The 20542-nt window shown below is 33.9% G+C and overlaps 1 long non-coding RNA gene and 1 pseudogene across 2 annotated transcripts; both read left to right on the top strand.

Annotated features, from left to right (window-relative positions):
* Nucleotides 1-7611: 7611 nt before the first annotated feature.
* LOC147291760 (uncharacterized) lies at nucleotides 7612-12533 on the top strand. Of its 2 annotated transcripts, none has more exons than XR_015121366.1 (7): nucleotides 7612-8155; nucleotides 8631-8705; nucleotides 9582-9720; nucleotides 10034-10129; nucleotides 10212-10341; nucleotides 11651-11707; nucleotides 12473-12533. It is a non-coding gene; the product is annotated as an uncharacterized LOC147291760 (long non-coding RNA). The 2 variants fall into 2 exon arrangements; XR_015121367.1 differs by having other exon boundaries at nucleotides 8628-8705.
* A 5560-nt stretch (nucleotides 12534-18093) lies between these two features.
* LOC147291759 (low affinity inorganic phosphate transporter 1 pseudogene) lies at nucleotides 18094-19674 on the top strand (annotated as a pseudogene).
* The last annotated feature ends 868 nt before the right edge of the window (nucleotides 19675-20542 follow it).

Here is a 20542-nt window from a genome sequence, read left to right as displayed (position 1 = left end):
ATGCAATTAATGGAGATGCTTTTTTTGTCTTTGGTTGCTGGGCTCTTGGAATTGGAGAAAAAAAATCAATCTTGTGAAGAAATTTTAATATGTAGAGAAGAGATGAGGAGTATATAGAGAGAAGAGAAAAGAGAATGGAAGAGAGAGACGAGTGTGGTTGGAGACTCAGAGAGAGGGGAAGGTGGTGGCGTGGGTGGGTAGTCGGTGGGGCTAGATTAATTAAAATTTGTAATTCATGTCATTTACAAAATTATATATATATATATATATCCAAACAATAGAAAATGTAATTTATATAAATTTAAATAACGGAGTTTAAAATTCCATCATTTATGAATTTCTGTGAAAATTAAAATTACTTTATCCAAATAAACTGTAAATTCAAGAATTAATCCTTCTCTCTCTGGTTACCTGGCATACAAAAACCAAAACTGAACGAGATATTGCCTTCATGAATTTTAAGTTTAGCTTTTGCTACAATGCCTTTGTCTCACACAGAGAATCTCAAACACATGCATACGACTTGTTGGGTGTTCATGAATCAGATTGTTGAATTGGGAGGAATCATTAGAACAAAGCAAATTACATCAAAGACATTATTGCACATATGCACTATTCAAATATTTAGGATCTTAAATCTAATCAATTAATTACTTCAACCACATAAAATCTTACACACATTGATCAAAGTGAAATACAAAATTGGTGAAAATTACATAGTTCAACAAAGTGTAACTCTATAAAATAAAATGTTACTCAATGAGAGTTACAGTTTTAGTTAAATTAATTTTTGAATTCTTTTCAGAGCTGGATCGGGTTTATAGTGTAGTCTTTAAGATTTAGAGCTAAAACCCTAAAACCTTAAAAATGAAGTCCTAAAATCTTTGGCATGAAAAATCATATCATTGAGGCACAATTGAGTCACCCTAGCACTCCCCATAATTAATATCTAATGCTCTAAATCTTAAACAATACTCTTTCTTAAAAAAAATAAGGGAGACTTAGACTCCAGTCCATTTTTCTTTTTTGACGGCTTTATGTTAGGTTTTAATTCCAAGATTTTGGGCTCCGCCCAAAATCTCGGAGTTAAAACCTAACATGCAGCTTTTACAAAGTCCACTCTATACCGTAGAAGGGGAAATACCCTTCAAATCGGGGAAGGACTTTATTATGAATTAAAACACCTCCGGTCTCCATCTAAAAACTATTTTGCTAAATGACCTAAGCCTAATTATCTCAAAAAATAATAATAATAATCATCCTAAACTATACCCTTAATAATTGTACACGTATTATAATTAATTTGAGTAAAAAACTTTTGGTAACCGAGAGTATCTTGGGCCAGCTTTCGCCCACCAGACTAATCCCTTGGGCTAGTCAAAGGCAGACAATTCACGCCGAGCCTAAAGGATTCACAAGAGATTTTACCTCCTTTGCTGCTTGGCTCCAAGGATAATTTGAGTAAATAAATAACACTATATTAATATACCATATGGTGTTACTATCACACACAATAATTTTTCTAATATGTCTCTATTGATGACCCACTGCATTCGGATAGGAGAATTCCTATAAAGAAACATACTTAACTTTTTTTTTCAAAAAGGACAAATTAATTGTTTGTTGTGTTTGCTGACTTTTTCACCACAGTACAGCAGCTGCCGAAATATTAATTAATTACTAAAATTAGTTATTTCTGCTAATAGTAACCTCTGGTCCTAAAAAACAAAAACACTGCGTGCAATACTAATAATTAATCATTTAAACAAATACTAATTATTAATTAACTATTAGTTGATATATAACACTGGTGAAAAGCATCAATGATCCCCATTCTTGCATGATGGCAGACGGCATTCTTGTGGAGGAGGTGAAGCAGTTGCTGGCCTCTTTCGTGGAAGGATGCTGTATCCCATGTTGGAGTTTCCTTTTGGACTGATGTTGACTGAATAGCTGAATGAAGCTGTGTACTTTGATCTCAGTTGAATAAAATCACAGTTTCTTTCAAAAAATATATAATTATCAAATTGCTCAACCAAAGGCATGCATTATGGATAAATTCAACACTTGATCCTAGCCAAAACAAATTCAAGTGTAGACTTTTGTATATAATAATATATAGCATGCACGTCATTACATGAAGGCTGGATCAGCACCTTTTTTTCTTTTTGGCCATTAGATGAGAGCTTACCTTTAAATTGGTAAATTGAAGGCATTTTACATGCAGTATAATCAAATAAATTATATTAAAAAGGTGTGCATAGCAAGCAAGTGAAGAGTAATATTTCCAAGTGATACCCACCCTGGTTAACATATATACATTCTTTACTTGTTTTGTTTAGTGTAATTGTTAGACTTTTAATCTAAAACGTATGTTATCAATCTAAACAAATGAGCACTTTAAAGCTAATTACTAATAAGTTAATACAAAACTAACTACTTTATTGGGTCTATCGCATATCTAACCTTATAATTTGAACCGTTTATTTTTAGGTAACTCTAAATATAATCATTGTAAAAAATCAACAAAATTATAAATCATTTAATTATCTAACTATGATCAAATATATAAAAGACACTGTTTTCGATAAAACCATATAAATAGTTTTTATTATAATCAAATGACTAAATGACTTCCGATTTTGGAGTTTTTTTTTTTTTTTTTTAACAAAAATGATCTTTGAAGTGGAGCCTAAAAATGAATAGTTTGGATTATGATATTACATCATGTGGTGGGCCAAAAGGATGGTTAACTTTGTATTAACTTACTAATTATACCTTTAGAGCATTTTTTCAAATATAAAAATATGACTTTATGGTTCAAGGTTTAATAATATATGAAATTTAAAGATGTAAATTAAGTGTAAAAATATTCTAAAGCTAACTAGTTAGTTAAATAATACAATACTAACCACCCTTTTGGACCTACTACACAACGTGATCTCATAATCCGAATTGTTAATTTTTTAGTTCCTTATTCATAGATCAACCTTGTGAAAAATCAACCAAATCGAAAATTATTTAGTCAGTTGATTATCATTACAATTATTTCAATTTTTTATCAAAAAATTATGTTCGTCCATTTATTTGAGCAAAATGAGCTTATTAATAGTTGATTAAACGGTTTTTGATTTAATTGATTTTTTTGCATAGATGATCTTTGAATAAGAACCTAAAAATAAATGGTTCGATCGGATTATTATATCAATTTGTGTAGTGGATCCAAAAGGTTAGTTAGCGCCGTATAATTACTAAGCATTTAACTCTAGAGTGCTATTGTATAAAGTGATGAGTTAATAAGTATTATAAGTATGATCAAAGTGTTCTAGAGCTAATAGTTAATTAGTAAGATAATATAACACTAACCACTTTTTTGGGCCTACTACGTACACAGCATGATTTTATAATCCGAACTGTTCATTTCTAAGGTATTTACTCAAGGCTTATTACTACTTTTGCCCCCTGACATTGCAACGAAATCTCGATTAACCCTCTATCATTTTAATTGTCTCAATTGACCACCTAATATTACAATCCGTGTTTCAATTGACCCCTTAGGCTCATTTCCGTTATGACTGCTGTTAGGAATGCTTACGTGGCGCCTATGTGACAGGGCACTTTGGTTATTTCGACCAACCAGGACCACTCAACACCTCACTTTTGCCACATAGATGCAAAAGTGGGACCCACCCTTGCCACGTAGACATAAAAATAATAAAAAAGAATAAAATATTTAAAAATTGTATAAAATATAAAAAGAATAATTGAATTAAAAAAAAAAACATAAAATAAAAAAAAGCCAGCTGCCTTCCTTCCCCCTTCTCCCCTGCCCCCAAACCCTCCTCCTTCCCCCTCCCCTGCATCCACCACCCACCCACTCACCTCCCTCGTAATCTCTGGCCATCGGGTACCTCATCCTCCGGGTTAGCAACCCCCTAACCAGCCTCTCAGCTGCATCTCTCTCTCTCTCTCTCTCTCTCTCTCTCTCTCTCTCTCTCTCTCTCTCTCTCTACTGGGAGTGATACCGGCATCGAGCTCGTCCTCGAGGTGGGGGGGAGGGGGTTGGTCGAGGGGGAGGGAGGTGGGTTGGGGTTGGGGCTGAGGGGAGGGGTGGTTGCGGGAAAGAGGGGCTGGGTGGGGGGAGGGAGATGGTTGGTCGGGGGTAAGGTTGAGGGAGGGGTGGCTATGGGAGGGAAGAGCTAGGTGGGGATGGGTGGTTGTGGCTAGATCTGGGTGGGGAGGGAGGGAGGGTTTTTTTTTTTTTAATTTTATTTTATTTTGGTTTTTTAAAATATTAGATTTTTTTTATTAATTTTTTTTTGTACACGTGACAACTCATATATAGTTTAAGTGGCGAAATGACCAATATGCCTTGCCAAGTCATCAAAATTGATGGAGTTATGACGGAATTGAGCCGAAGGGGCACAATATTGGAATACAATGTATATTATTAGGTGACAAATTGATACAATTGAAACGAGAGGAGGATTGAGATTTCGTTACAATGTTAGAGGACAAAAGTGGTATATAGCCTTTATTCAAAGATCACACAAGTTCAAACTACGATTATCTTAATTTTTAATTAAATCAATTATTTGAATTGTTTAACGTCTTAACAATAATATGCATATATGAGTTCAAACCAAGGTATTAAATTTCGTTTTTTTAGGGTTCCGAAATCGAAACACATATTTAATAATTTTTTGTGAAGATTTCGCCGAAATTTTTGAAATTTCGAAAAAATTTACAGAAATTTACCGAAATTTATTGAAATTATCGAAATTTTTCTATTTTCTCCAATTTCATAAATTCACCAAAAATAGCTCGAGACTCCAAATAATTCACCGAAAAATTCTACAGACTCGTATTGATGAGTACTAATTTCTTACGACCTCAAAATAGTCAAATTACTTTAAAAAAAATTATGAAAAATTCTACTCTCTTAATTTAATTCTGAAAAACAAAATAATCGCCAAATTCTTGAATTTTCATTTTCTAAAATTCATTTCTACACAACTAAGCTTTAGAACCAAAACCAAAGGTCTAAGTTAGTTAAAATAAACTTAAAGAAATTTCTAATTCCTTTAAACAAACCTAGCTTAAAACAAGTTTGAAAAATTTAAATAACAAAATTACCACAAGCCAAAATTTGGGTTATTACGCTCAGTGAAGACAAAGCTTGGCTAGGTGAGAGGCACGGGAAAAAAGGAAGGAAAGATAAAAAAAAAAAAAAAAAAAAAAAAAAAAAAGAGAAAAAAGGAGGGGGGTTTGGAGCCTTTGGCCAATTGGAAAGAAAAAAAAAAGGTTTGGGATTTCGTTTAGTTATTTTAAACCTTAAACTCTAATAGATTTCTATATAAAAAAAATAATTAAAAATATTCTAAAGGGCCTAAAACCTAATATCCTAAAGAATATAGAATATATAGGGTTTAATGTATAGATTATAGAGTATAAAGAGTATTAGGGTATATAGAGTATATAGAGTATTAGGATTTAGATTTTAGTGTATAATTAAATTATACATAAAGAATATACTAATTTTATTTAACAGTATTTGCTTCAGCGCGTATTATATTCACCTTATATCACATGAAACCTACTATATAATTTGGTTTATTTAATGTTTGTTATCAATTTAGTAGATAATATATTAAATAAACAATGGTAAAGTTTCATTAAAAATTTTCGTATTTTGATAGCAATTTCTGTCGTTTCCATCTAATTTTTGTCGAAATTTAAAAATCTTCAAAATTTCCTCGAAATCCGAAATTTAATTCTTTGGTTCAAACTATTGGTCGGATCACAAGTTTGAATTGCATCGAATAAAAAAAAAATAGCATAAATGAGAATGGTTGATATATACCTGACAAAATAGTATTTGACCTATATTAACACTACACGAACACCCATTAAAAAACTCAATGTTAAAGTGAAACTTTATAGGGTCGTGTTGATGACGGGTGGATATATAAAAGGCTTATTCGCGCCAATGCCCCCTGAAAGTAACTTCGATTTTCAATTTGTCCTCTAAAACTTCATTCCTCCCACTTGCCCCCCGAACTTTACAATTTCAATATTCCGTCAACTTCGTCTATGGATCCGTCAAAAAAGCCTACATGACGCTTACGAGGAAGGGGAAATTAGGTCTTTTACATTAAAAAGAAAAAATAAATACTTTCTAAAAAAAAGGAAAATAAAAAAATAGAAAAACCCCACCCCACCCATTCAGCCGCCGGTGGTGGGCCAGCGGCTCCTCTTTCCGGCGCAGCACCCTACCCCACCTCACTCAGCCACCGACCAGCTTCCCCTCCCTCTCTCTGTCTCTGTATTTCTCTCTCCTTCTCCTTTCCCTTTCCTTCCCTCTCTCTCTCTCTCTATCTCTCGCTCTTTTCTCATCTCTCCTTCTCTTTCTCTCTTTTCCCCTCTCTTTCTCTGTCGTCTTTGCCCAGATCCAGACCAAGTCGAAACCCAAAGTCGCTGACCTTCGGGTAAGTCGCTGATTATGGAAGTCGTTGGTAGGGTCTGGCGGCTCGGTTTGCCTCAAAACCCAGATCTGAGAGAAAAAGGGAAGGGGGAGAGAGAGAGAGAGAGAGAGAGAGAGAGAGAGAGAGAGAGAGAGAGAGAATGAGAGGAAGATAGAGATAAGGAGAGGGGAAAATAGATAAGTCATTGGTTGCCGGTGGAAGGGGCTGCCGGCGGTGAGGAAAGGTGGGGAGGGTGGTAGGGTAGGTTGGGTAGGGGTTCAGGTAGGGGAGGGAATGGTGGGGTGGGGTGGGTTGGGTCGGGGTTCAGGTGGGGGAGGGAATGGTGGGGTTAATTTTTTTTTTTCTTGTTTTCTTTTCTTAATTCAAATATGAATTTATTTAATTTTTTTGATATATTATAGTTTTATAATAATTTTTTTGTCCACATGGCGGGTTGTCAGTCCCAGATATTAGACACGCAGGTGTTATATCAGCATTTCTAACGGTTGGACTAACGAAGTTGACGAAATATGATATTTTGTAAAGTTCGGAGGGCAAAGTGGGAGGAATGAAGTTTCAGGGGGCAAATTAAAAATCAAAGTTACTTTCAGGGGGCATTGGCGCGAATAAGCTTATATAAAATTGGAAGGCAGAGGTGATCATTCATGCGTTTAGCACAATCCCAATGCAGAAGCAAGATGTTGTGATGGTGAAGGCAATAATGAAATTTTTGACTTAGATACAGGAGGGAGTATGTACCACTGCCACCTGCAGGTACTTGGAAAGTTGGAACACTACAAGAAAAACCTTAATAGACATCACTACATAGATATCAGTTTTAACGTAATCGATATTGTAAAAATTTTTAATATCAGTTAGATTTTTAGTTTTTTAAAATTGATATTTAAACACATTTATATATCGTCATATTCCAAATCTGATATCTAAAATTTTGGGTATAAGTTACTATTACGTAAAAAACTGATATCTAATTGTCATATCTGATATCTAAACCCTAAACTAATATAAAGAAAAAAGCGCTCGTTACTGTTCACTCACTTAAGTTTATTTTTTTCCCACGTACCTTCTAACTTCATACCCCATTTATCCCTTAACACTCTCACTCAACCACAAACCCTCGCTGAATCCCCAGACCAGAATCCATGAGGTCTCTACCTCATCGATCCTGCTTCTCAAAAATTCCCAAAGGCTTGACAACTCTTCACTCGCAGGCACATTCTCTCAGACTCCATCAGACCAAACTCAGCTCCTTCCCTCTCACCCTCGCTCATTGAGACCAAACTCAGATCGACCAAACTCTCCTTCGATCTCTCTATCTCTCTTTTCTCTTCCTCCTAAACACGATTCACTCATCCAAAATTGCAAAACCCCCAAATTCTAGGGTTTCACTTTCTCTCACTGATGGAAGGCAACGACGAGACCTCAGGACCAATGATACGAGATCTATCACCCATCATTGAGACCAAACTCAGATCAACCAAACTCTCCTTCGATCTCTCTGTCTCTCTTTTCTCTTCCTCCTAAACACGATTCACTCATCCAAAATTGCAAAACCCCCAAATTCACTCATCCACTCGCTCAGCTCCCTCTCTATCGTCCCTACCTCTCGATTTCCTCTCCCAAAGAATCGAAGATGCCCTGGAAGCCTTAATGCCCAAACGCAGGAAAAGGTAACTTTTGTTCTTTGCAGTTTTTTTTTTTCGCTTAATGCCTGGATGTTAGATTTATGATGGGATGTTTTGTTTTCTGAAAAAGGGTATATGTTCATGTTACAAGTTAATTTCTTCTTTGCAAATCTCTAATCTTTTTTATTATTATTTTTGTATCAGTATTTGATTTACAAGTGATGTGTAGTGACACCTGTTGTAGATTCTGATGGTGCTATGTTAGCTGCTAATTTTCCCACTCTTCCCCAGATTGGCCCATGTTTTATGGGTGGATACATTCTTGATTGAGAGACATTATCTTAGTTTTTTCCTTTTCCTTTCTAACCCATAACCACTTCAGAATCTTATAGTTTTTATACTGACTTAAATGTTTGATGAAAGTTTTAAGATATGGGGTAGCTCGCTAAGAAATCTGTGGTACATTTTCTATAATACCTTTATCACTGACATTTTTTTTTCCTGAAATCAATGTTAGCAGGACATTGTTAACTATATCTGTGATGATGATGATGATGATGATAAAAAAGCTGTATAGCTTGTTGGCTCAAATACAGTAAGTTAATTTTCAGTTCAATGCTTCATGATTCTTGATATATCTATGCAATGCCTGAAGATATGATTTTAAGTTCAGATGCACTCAACACTTTATTATACTCGCATATAACCTTTTTGGGCTTTGCTACATCTTCACATGGTGAAGGACTCATAGTCATTATACAATTAAATGTGTTTATGTGATTTTCCTTGTGAGGTGAATACTTTCATTAGTCTGCCCACTGATTTTATTCCTTGCGCAATCTTAGTATCTCTGATTAGTTTTCTACGTTGAAATCTTACATGTTCCTGCAATTCAGACATTTAGTAGGTCCGCTTGATTTCAGTTTTTCCACTCATAGGTTTTCATGTGTTTAGCTTTGAACCTTCAATATTATGATAAAGTACGCCATTGGTCTGCACTAATGTGATTAATTTCCTTTTTCTAACTACTCTTTCTTGTTCACATAGGCTGGAATGCACATGTATGCAAGGGCAGTTGCTAGGGGAAATCATAACAAGAGTTGTGTGATATGCATATATACCATCATTATTTATGATCTGTATGTATACTGTTAGGAAAAAACCATTATATTCTGCGTGCAAATTAGAAGAATAATAAAATTATTTTACCCAACAACATGTTAATAAGGATAAATGTTGGGACTTTATCTTGTGGGGTATGCTTTTTCAAGTTTTCAACTGTATTTCTCACTTGTTCTGGTTGACTTTTGTAGGTATTCTGTCAGGCTGATGCTTCTTGTTCTTTGATTATAAATTGATTATTTGGTTATTTCTGTTTTTGATCTGGAGGTGCTGCTTTGCCCAATTTATTTAACGATTCAGTACTTGGTTTGAGATTCTAATCGATCAAACTAATAAAAATTCAATGCAGGAGAATCTTCCTCCAGAATTCAAATTTCATCCTACATATGAAGAAAGTGTTATCTATGTTGAAGGGTTTCTGGTTAGTTTCATGTCAAAAGTTGTAGCAGTTGTTTATCTCAGAAAGTGTGAGGCTTGGGACCTCCCAGGTAGTTTAATTTTCTGTTTACATGCTTCATGCTTTTGCATTTTGTATGTTTGTCTTCTTCCTCTATTATCTTATCAATTTTCATCTAATGTGTCCAATTAGTTGGAATGTTGACGTAGTTAACTAGTCCTTTATAATTAATTCTAGGTGTCCAATGATTTTCTTTATTATTGTGTAAGTAATTTGAGAATTTAGGTGTTATAATTGATTCTATATATGTTTTAATGTACTTACAAGGTCTACTTTGCATGTTAACCCTGTTATGCTTTATTACTTTTCTGTTTTTAGATTGAATGTTTTCCTTATTCATATAGATTGAATCAAAACTATGAAATAAGGTTGAAGATCTAGGACTAGCATGAGAGGCTGTTGATGATTTTCCATCCATTTTTTATGGTAATGATCAAAAGGTATGTTTTCACTTCTATTAATTCTAACTTTAATAATGGCATGTTTCTAACTCTGAAATATGATTTTTTGGTTCTCTTGCAGATTTCTGTATTTGTTATATGCTAATTATCACAGCAGCTTGTATACAGTTAATTTACATTTGAAATGAGGACCACTTCTGACAATGGAGAAGAGATGTCAGCTAATCCATGAGCAGGGTGATATGATCATAGTAAGAAAGCTATTTCTAGTATTTTGATTGGTATTTTAGTTCAGTGAACATAGTCCCCTTGAGGTGAAATTGAGTGAACTTGCTGCTTTATACTTAGGTGAAGGTGATGGTCTTGGTATATATATAACAGCAAGTTTGGTTAAAGATGATGTGTTCAATGTTTTGATCTGTCTACTTGGTTCCGTTTGGACCTTTTGTTTAGGGGAATGATTTTTAATATGTGATGTAATGGAGATGGCAGGCTGATAGGTCTAGTATGTTTTGGTCAACAAGTTTGGAACACTTAAAGTATTTTATGGTATGTGATGGTTGACTTACAATATATAAATATGCAGTTGGCTTCAATTTGGTTATCTGGTACAATTGGTTCCATTTTAATTTCCAATTTTGTTTGTAAACTTGCTTGTGTGTCAAGTGTTCTTAGTATATATGCATCCAATCCTTTGGAAATGCACATGATACAGGTTGAAAATCATGCAGTAAATACTGTATTTTCCAAGAATAGCATAAAAGAAATGCTCTACATCATGTACTGCAGAACGTGCTTAATTTACAAATTCATAAATTTCAAATTAATTTCTATTCCAATATATGTTTTCATGCAACTATAAAATGAAAGTAAGGCTCTTATATATTAGTGGTTGAATCCATTGCAAAAGGCAGCTTTTATGCAACTATAAAATGAGGGTGAGGCTTGCAAATATTAGTAGCTAGATCCATTGCAAAATGCAGTTCCTAAGCCACATTAGTAATGAATTGTGCAACTACTTCAGAAACCATTCTCTAAGGTGACTCGATTCAGCCACTAACGCTTCCACAAAACAGTAATGGTTTGATTCACTTAGCATTGGACTGCCACATTAGTTGGCTTGCTAGCTGTCTACATCAATGTCAGGTTTGATGAAGTTAGCCAACCATACTATTTTTTGGGGTGCTGAAGACCAATAGCCACCCCATTCTGTACAACCATCAACATTTTAGTGACTGTATAGTGGCAATTGGTCTAGCCAACTCTATTTAGTTGCTAATGGAGCAATAGATGTAGGAAAAAAATGGTGAGTGTTGCCCAGATTTGTTGTAGTGATTATTTGTCTGCAAACTTAAATTTTTCAAATTTTGTGTCTGATAGGTATGAGTTTTCTTGCACTATATCAGAATGCTTTTGGAATTTCATATTTTGTCTCTATAAGGTGATTTATTTCATCCTATGAGCTACTTTTGATGCATTAGGATTTGTAAGATTGATTACAACAAAGTTCTAGGTAGCTTTTAATCTTGTTCTCTTATTTGTTGATGTATTTTGGAGCAGGAAGAGGCGAAGTTGAAACAAAAACGTGTGAAGAAAGTTAGGGAGCTGCTTCAGCTGGTATACCATTAACTCCTAACATCATTGCTTGCATAATTCACTTTCTTTTGAACTATATGTGATGGATTGCTATTACATTCAATATTCTGCAGTTTGAGTTAAGAGTGATGGGTGTACTGTTTAAACTTTTATCTATTTCTTAATCTCTTGCACCTCTCTCTCTCCCCTCTTTCTTTTAAGTGGCAATCTGGTAAAACTACAGAGGCCAAAAATGTAGTGTAACTGAAACAAGAAAATAAAAGATACATTTCTGGGCCACTTAATCATTGACATCTTCTTGGAGGCACTTCTGTAATTCCATGCACAGGTCTTTCTGGGATTGATTCTTCAGTTTGCCTTCAAATTTGTGTGTCTGTCTGTGGGATGGAGAGATGAATTTGGGTAAGAAGTAAGTGGTTATCTTGTAGTCTGAAACCAAGTATCCATCATAGGTGAGGAGGGGATAAGCAACCAGAAATGAAGAATATATAGGTGGTTGTACGTAAGGGTTAGGAGGGTAGTGAGGCTCTATGTTTTTTGAATCATATATATGTGCAGCCATTTGAAAGCCCTTGCTGAATGCACGAAATGTAGGCCATCTGAAAGCCATCTGAATCATATATATATGTGCAGCCATCTAAATTCAATACTTGATGCAATCTTATTAATGCTTTTGGCCTATATTTTCTTAATGCCCTTTGGGATCCTTGCTGAATACACTTTTTAATACTTTGGGATCCTTGCTGCAATCTTATTAATTAATGCACTTTTCTTTTTTGTTTTCAGTGGAGTCACCTGAAGAACAAGAGAAGCAGTTACACACAGGAACAAATAGATGAAGTCCGGGTTGAATGAGGAGATTATGTTTCCATGAATTTTATTTAGACTAACATGCATGTTTTTGGTACCTTTTTGAGCATTTTGTTTTAGATATGAAGATATATACTAGTTAGTTCACATTTAAATCTTTTGTATAGGCAGAATTTAGGCCTAGCTGAATTGCACTGTCATGCCTTCATTATTTTTGTACATGTTGGCATGTGTTTAATTAGGATTTAGCCAGATAGAGATGGATTTTGTGAAGGTTATGGAGATAGGATAGTGATTTTGGGGTATACATGATGAGGGCTATCTATATTTTTATATGGATTTGTAATCTTATTTTGTTAACTTCATTACTGAGTTTGGATGTTTGATTCATTTATATGAATGGAAGAATTTAAGTTGGATTACTTTAGAAGCTTAGTAATTGTTGTGTGGATACATATTTACCAATTAATTTTTATCAATATAAGAAGCTATTGCATATCAGATTATGTAAAAATGCAACGATAATGAATGAAGTTTCAACATCATTTAAAAAACAAAAAACCGATATCTAAAGCATACTTTTATATCAGATTTTAAGTACCAAACCGATATGTTATACACCTTTTATATCCAATTTTAAGTACAGATCGATATGTTATACACTTTTTATATCAGATTTAAAGTATCAAACTGATATGTGATACACCATTTATATCCAATGTTAATTACAAAACCGATATGTTATACTCATTTTATATCTGATTTTAAGTACCAAGACGATATTAAATACATTTTTTATATCGGTTTCAAAATTATTAATGATATCATAAGTATCTTACATATCGGAATGCAGTTTTTAAGATATCAGAAATGATTAATATCTGATAACGATAGTGGTATATCATTTCAGATTATCAAACAAATACGATATCTAATATAGTATAGACATCAGTGCATAACCGATATGTAATATGAGAGAATAGATATCAGCACTCAATATATCGGTTGGAAACCTAAATAGATATCGGTTAATCACTGATATATATTAAGGTTTTTCTTGTAGTGGAAGTTTAATGTTAATTTTTAAGGATTAAGATTCATTTGCCTGGCCATAAAAAAAAAAGAGTACTACTATTCCCACCCCTCATCTCTATTTTCTCACCCACCTTATTTTTTCACCCTCACTAAATCTTAAAGAAATATGAGTATATGACTTCTACTCTTCCCACTCATCTCATAAACTCAATATGCCTAAAATACCCTTAATCCCTAAAGTCCGTGATATTTTTGTTTGAACTACAATCACCATTTTGAAAGTTGCATATCTCTACAACTCCTAGGTTCTATTTGTATCCTAAACATTCAATGAACCATCACCATCTTCATATCTCTTCAACAACAAAACATTTTGTCCGATCAAAGAATGTACCACACTCCACAACCTTCATATCTCACAGATTAATTATACCATCAAATTATGTTGATTACATTTGGGTATTGTGTCTTTCTTTCTTTTCATTTTTTATTTTTTTTATCAAAGGCAAATACCATGGCAGTTGCCATGGAAAATGATCCACCATGCTTGAAGATTGCCATGGCGCGCAGCCACCATGGTTGGAACCGCATCAAGGCAAAAATTATACCATCAAATTATGTAATCACCATCTTCATATCTCACAGATTAATTATACCATCAAATTATGTTCATTACATATGGGTCTTGTGTCTTTCTTTCTTTTATTTTTTATTTTTTTATCAAAGGCAAACACTATGGCAGTTGCCATGCATGGACAATGATAATCACCATGCTTGAAGATTGCCATGGCAGCCACCATGGTTGGAACCACATCAAGGCAACATTTTTTTTTACCTGCAAATCATTGTCCTTTTAGGTAATTTTACAAACAATAAATTTATTATTTAAAATTTTATTAATTGGTGGTTGGGGAAATAGGAAAGGGAGGTGGGATTAACACTACTCATAAAATATTCATTATTCAGCAGTGACTTAGTATGAGTACTATGCCCACTCTCTTCTCTGCAATCATATATCTTATCTCCCTCCCTCACCTCTATATAATCATCCTAGCTCCATTCTCCACTGCAAATCCCAAAAGGTCAGTTCTCTCTCTCTCTCTCTCTCTAAGGATAGTTAATTTTGTATTAACTTACTAACTATACCTTTAGAGCATTTTGCAAATCTAGCTAAAAATACGATTTTATGGTTCAAGGTTTAATAATGAAATTTAAAGATGTAAATTAAGTGTAAAAATGTGATAAAGCTAACTAGTTAGTAAAATAATACAATACTAACCACCCTTTTAGGCCTACGACACAACGTGATCTTATAATTCGAACCGTTTAGTTTTTAGTTCCTTATTCAAAGATTAAAAAAATCAACCAAATCGAAAATCATTTAGTCATTTGATTATGATCACAATTATTTCAATTGTTTATCAAAAAATTGTGTTCGTCTATCTATTTGAGCAAAATGAGCTTATTAATAGTTGATTAAACGATTTTTATTTAATTTATTTTTTGCAAAGATGATCTTTGAATAAAAACCTAAAAATGAATGGTTCGGATTATTAAATCACTTTGTGTAGTAAACCCAAAAGATTAGTTAGTGTCGCATAATTACTAACTACTTAACTCTAGAGCGCTATTGTATAAAGTAAGTAAGTATAAATTAAGTGATGAGGTAATAAGTATTATAATTAGGGAAAAATTTACAAAGATGACACAAACTTTGATGGTTGTTTCATTTCAGGCAATTAATTTTGCTTTGTGCTAATAAAGGACACATACTTTCATTTTGTGTCAATTAAGGACTATGTTTTTTTTTTTTTTTTTTTTTTTCAGTTTTTATCTCAACTTTGACCCGATGTTAGACCTATCAAAACTCCACCAAATTCAGAAAAATTATACTGGGTTTAAAGATATGCATCTCCTCTTTACAACCATATAAAGATCACTCAAATTGGACATCTACAACTCCAGATAATTGGCCCAAAAGTAGGGCACCCGAAACTGTCCAATCGGATCTCTAGAAAAAAATTTGGAAAATCAGGCAGTTTCGGGTACCCTACTTTGAGGCTGATTATTTGGAGTTGTACATGTCTGATTTGAGTGATCTTTATATGGTTGTAAAGAGGAGATGCATATCTTTAAACCCAGTATAATTTTTTTGAATTTGGTAGAGTTTTGATAGGTCTAACGTCAGGCCAAAGTTGAGATAAAAACTAAAAAAAACATGGTTCTTAATTGATACAAAATGAAAGTATGTATCCTTCAATAACACAAAGCAAAATTAATGTCCTGAAATGAAACAACCATCAAAGTATGTGTCTTATTTATAAATTTTTCTCTTATAATTATGATCAAAAGTGATCTAGAGCTAATCAATTCATTAGTAAGATAATATGACACTAACTACTCTTTTGGGCCTACTACACAACATGATTTTATAATTCGAACTGTTCATTTCTAAGGTATTTATTCAAAGATCACACAAGTTCAAACTACGATTATCTTGATTTTTAATTAAATCAATTATTTGAATTGTTTAGAGATAGTAGAATATTAGCCCTTTAAACTAATTTTGTATAGAGTCTAACACTATTAGTTTTTTTTTTTTTTAATAGCTAAAGCCCATATTCAAAAGTCTACGCCACATAAGATAACAGTAATCCATGAGTTTCTTATTATTAATTTACAAGTTTTGTCATTATGTAATTAATGTTGATTTCAGATTTCTCTCTCCCATAAATCACTAAACTATAGAGAATCATTAAATTACTAGAATTATGATTATTCATATTTAAATATAGAAAGTAATAGATATGTGAGTTTTTTTTTACTTTTTATTAGAGATATATGCGTTTTTTTATTGGAGATATTTGAGTTTTTATGTTATAGGTGTTTTTTTTTTTGTCTGTTGGAGGTGTATTAGCTAATGTACGTAGGTTCCTTATTGAATATGATAACGTAAGTTCTTATTAAATAATTCATGCAGGTTCCTTAGTTTTTTTCTTTTTTTATACAAATGTTTGTTCCTTTGTTGTTGTAGGTTATTTACTTGTTTCTAGTGTAGGTTCATTATATATATTCCTTGAAATTTTATGGTGTAAGTGTGTTGAAGTATATTCCGTAGATTTCTATTTATTGCATAATATATTCTAATTTTATTAGTGTAGGTTATTTAATTAGAAGTTTATGAAAATTCATATTTGAAATTAAAAAAAAAAGTCCAAACAATGAATTATGAGCATTAAAAACACCAAAGATTTAGAAAGTAATAACAATAATTACCAAAATAAAGAGTGAATAATAATCTGACATAAGGTTGATGGCATAAAAGAGATTTGCAATATTTGAATTTTAAAAAACCTTGCATTAGGAAATATATATATATATATATGGAAAATAGGTGAGTTGACAACTAGTCAAGGGGTTAAAATATGGAAAAAAAAAAAAAATGTAAGTTTTAATGGAAGAAATATAAATTTGTAGGGAATGACTTAGATACAGGAGGGAGCTAGTATGTACTACTGCCACCTGCAGGTACTTGGAAGTTTAATATTAATTTCTAAGGATTAAGATCGATTCATTAGCCTGGCCGGCCATAAAAAAAAATATTAATTATTCAGCACTGACTTATTATATATGAGTACCACTCTCTTCTCTGCAATCATATATCTTATCTCCCTCCCTCACCTCTATATAATCATCCTAGCTCCATCCTCCAAGTCCACTGCAAATCCAAAAAGGTCAGCTAGCTCTCTCTCTCTCTCTCTCTCTCTCTCTCTCTCTCTGTGTGCAAATTTAGCTTTGATATATAATATTATTCAAAATTTTATGCATGCATGAAAAATCAATGATCACATGCATGCAGTGATTTTTATTAGGTCTGATCATATAGAAGTTTTTTTTTTTTTCTCTTAAAAACAAGGTGATCCCTTGCTAATCACCATGCATGTAATCAAGTCGCCCTTTCTCCACAGAAGTGATGAAGAAGCATCAACAAGAAAACTGACCATATATGTACTTGCATGCTTGTGAAATACATGCAGGCAGTACATGTGTGATTAATTAATACACATGTATTTAAATTTAAATCTATCTATTATAGTGACTGTTATTAGATCGATGTACAAACACTATCATTAATTCCAAACTTTTTAAATAATTTCGTTAGGTTATATTGTATTTGCTTACATATATCTAAACTCATTAATTATGAAGCTCATTTATTCATAATAAGTAGCTACAAAACTTTCATATCATTTATTACATATATAAGTTCATAACAAAAAACTTCTACAAACCAATAGTACGTACGTAACAAGGCTATTGAGGTATTTTTGTTCACAATATTGAAAATATCCCAAATTCGAATCCATTTCCCCACATCAGAAATAAAATACCAATCAATCAATCATTCATCATATCAGTAATATCATCTTATCATCAATATATAATATATATTATGACTGTGATTGCCTATATATTATTTCTTTTTTAATTTTGAATTGCTAACAAACATACAAATGTTTTGCAGTTAATTAGCAATATTAATAAGATTGAACGTACGTACCATGCCTAGAGATCAAGAAGGAGTGGCAGTGCTGAATGCACTTGATGTTGCCAAGACCCAGTGGTACCACTTCACAGCGATCGTGATCGCTGGAATGGGATTTTTCACAGACGCCTATGATCTCTTCTCCATCTCCTTCGTCACCAAACTCCTGGGCCGCATATACTACACAGATATTGGCAAACCAAAGCCCGGAGAACTACCTCCCAATGTGTCCTCAGCCGTTACCAGCGTTGCCTTGTGCGGAACTTTATTGGGCCAGCTCTGCTTCGGCTGGCTCGGCGACAAGTTGGGCCGGAAGAAAGTTTACGGAATTACCCTCATGCTGATGGTCTTCAGCTCTATTGCCTCGGGCCTCTCTTTTGGGTCCTCCTCAAAAGGAGTGATGGCCACGCTTTGTTTTTTTCGGTTCTGGCTTGGTTTCGGCGTTGGTGGTGACTATCCCCTTTCAGCTACCATCATGTCCGAATACGCCAACAAAAAGACACGTGGCGCTTTCGTAGCCGCTGTGTTTGCCATGCAAGGGTTTGGAATTCTGATGGCTGGGATTGTTTCTTTAATTGTTTCGAGTGCGTTTGACCATGCGTTTAAGGCTCCTAGTTACTCAGATAACCCCAAAGCCTCTCTTGTTCCGGAAGCTGATTATGTTTGGCGCATCATTTTGATGTTCGGAGCCGTCCCTGCTGCTCTTACTTACTACTGGCGTATGAAAATGCCCGAGACAGCTCGATACACTGCACTCGTTGCCAAGAATTCGAAACAGGCAGCAAGAGACATGTCTAAGGTGTTGCAAGTAAATCTTGAATATGAAAATGATGATCGTAAGACCGAAAAGGGGGCAACGCAGTACTCTGCAGACAATGCGTCGTTTGGCTTGTTCACCAAGAAATTTGCTCGTCGCCATGGGCTTCATTTGCTTGGTACCACCACTACTTGGTTCTTATTTGATATTGCCTTCTACAGCCAAAATCTCTTCCAAAAGGATATATTCAGCGCAATTGGGTGGATTCCACCACCAGAAACCATGAACGCCATTAGAGAGCTTTACATTATTGCAAGGGCGCAAACGCTTATCGCGTTGTGTAGTCTTGTTCCCGGGTACTGGTTCACGGTGGCATTCATTGATCGAATTGGAAGGTTTCCGATCCAAATAATGGGTTTCTTTTTCATGACAACGTTCATGTTTGCACTTGCAATTCCTTACCAGTATTGGAATTTGAGACCTAATAGAATTGGGTTTGTAATATTGTACTCGCTTACGTTTTTCTTTTCCAATTTTGGACCCAATGCCACTACCTTTGTTGTGCCGGCGGAAATCTTCCCAGCAAGGTTAAGGTCTACGTGTCATGGGATATCAGCTGCAGCAGGAAAGGCCGGAGCTATAGTAGGCGGTTTTGGGTTCTTGTATGCTTCAAAAAGTCAGCATCCAAAAAAGGGAGACCTGTACCCGCCTGGTATTGGTATGAGGAACACTCTCTTTGTGCTTGGTGCCATCAACTTCTTTGGCATGATGTTTACTCTCTTAGTGCCTGAAACGAAGGGAAAATCATTGGAGGAGTTGAGTGGTGAAAATGAGGAGTAAGATGGTGATATATATGCTAGTGCAGCAAACCAATTCGATGTGGAGTACTGCAACACCCCCTAAAGAGCAACTTTGCGATAATAATGTCATGTCTCACATGTTTAATTAAGCTGTGTTTATTCTGTCATGTTGGTTGTACAACATTGATTTATGAAGTAATATTATTTGTGTTAGTGCACAAAATGATCATTTTGAAAGATAAAGGACTCATACTATAATGTGTGTCAAGTTGAGTCATCCATGAATGAAGTGGTTGAAGATTGTTGTTGAGTTTAATTTTAGCATTTATTATCTCTAAAATCTCACATTTTAGTTCTTGCCTTTTAGCACTTTTAGTAACTTATTACATATTTTAAATGGGCAATGCTAGAGTGCCTTAATGACATCGAATTTTCATGTCAACTAAATTATTTAATACATTTAATAATATATGCCAAATAAACTTTTAAAAATACGAATATAACCTTGTCTAAAATTCTATAAAAAATTAATTAAATTACAAAAGGAAAAAGGATTTAAAAAAGGTTTCATAATAAAATTAAAAAACCTCTAAATATACGTTCATCTCTTTAAGAAAATTTTCCCAAATTTTAGAACCTTAAAAAGCTCCCCTCACTATTTTGATCTTGTCATATGTGGATGGTATTTTTTTTTCTCTCAGATAATTAGTCATGCATAGAGGTTTGAAAACAAAGCAATTCTTTTTTTTTTTTTTTTGGTAGGATAACGTCAATTCCTCTTGGATCACATGGTCAAAGGGTTTCACCATCACACCAGCCCAACGTCATTTCCATTACCATCTACCCCAACTTCAGACTACTATTGTTTCAGTAGCTTTTGCCAAATTTGATTTGGCCCATTAAAGCCA

Source organism: Dryas octopetala, chromosome 3 (assembly GCF_963921425.1).
Source record: "Dryas octopetala chromosome 3, drDryOcto1.1, whole genome shotgun sequence".
Taxonomy (NCBI): Eukaryota; Viridiplantae; Streptophyta; class Magnoliopsida; order Rosales; family Rosaceae; genus Dryas; species Dryas octopetala.
This window is presented reverse-complemented; position numbering and strand designations above follow the sequence as displayed.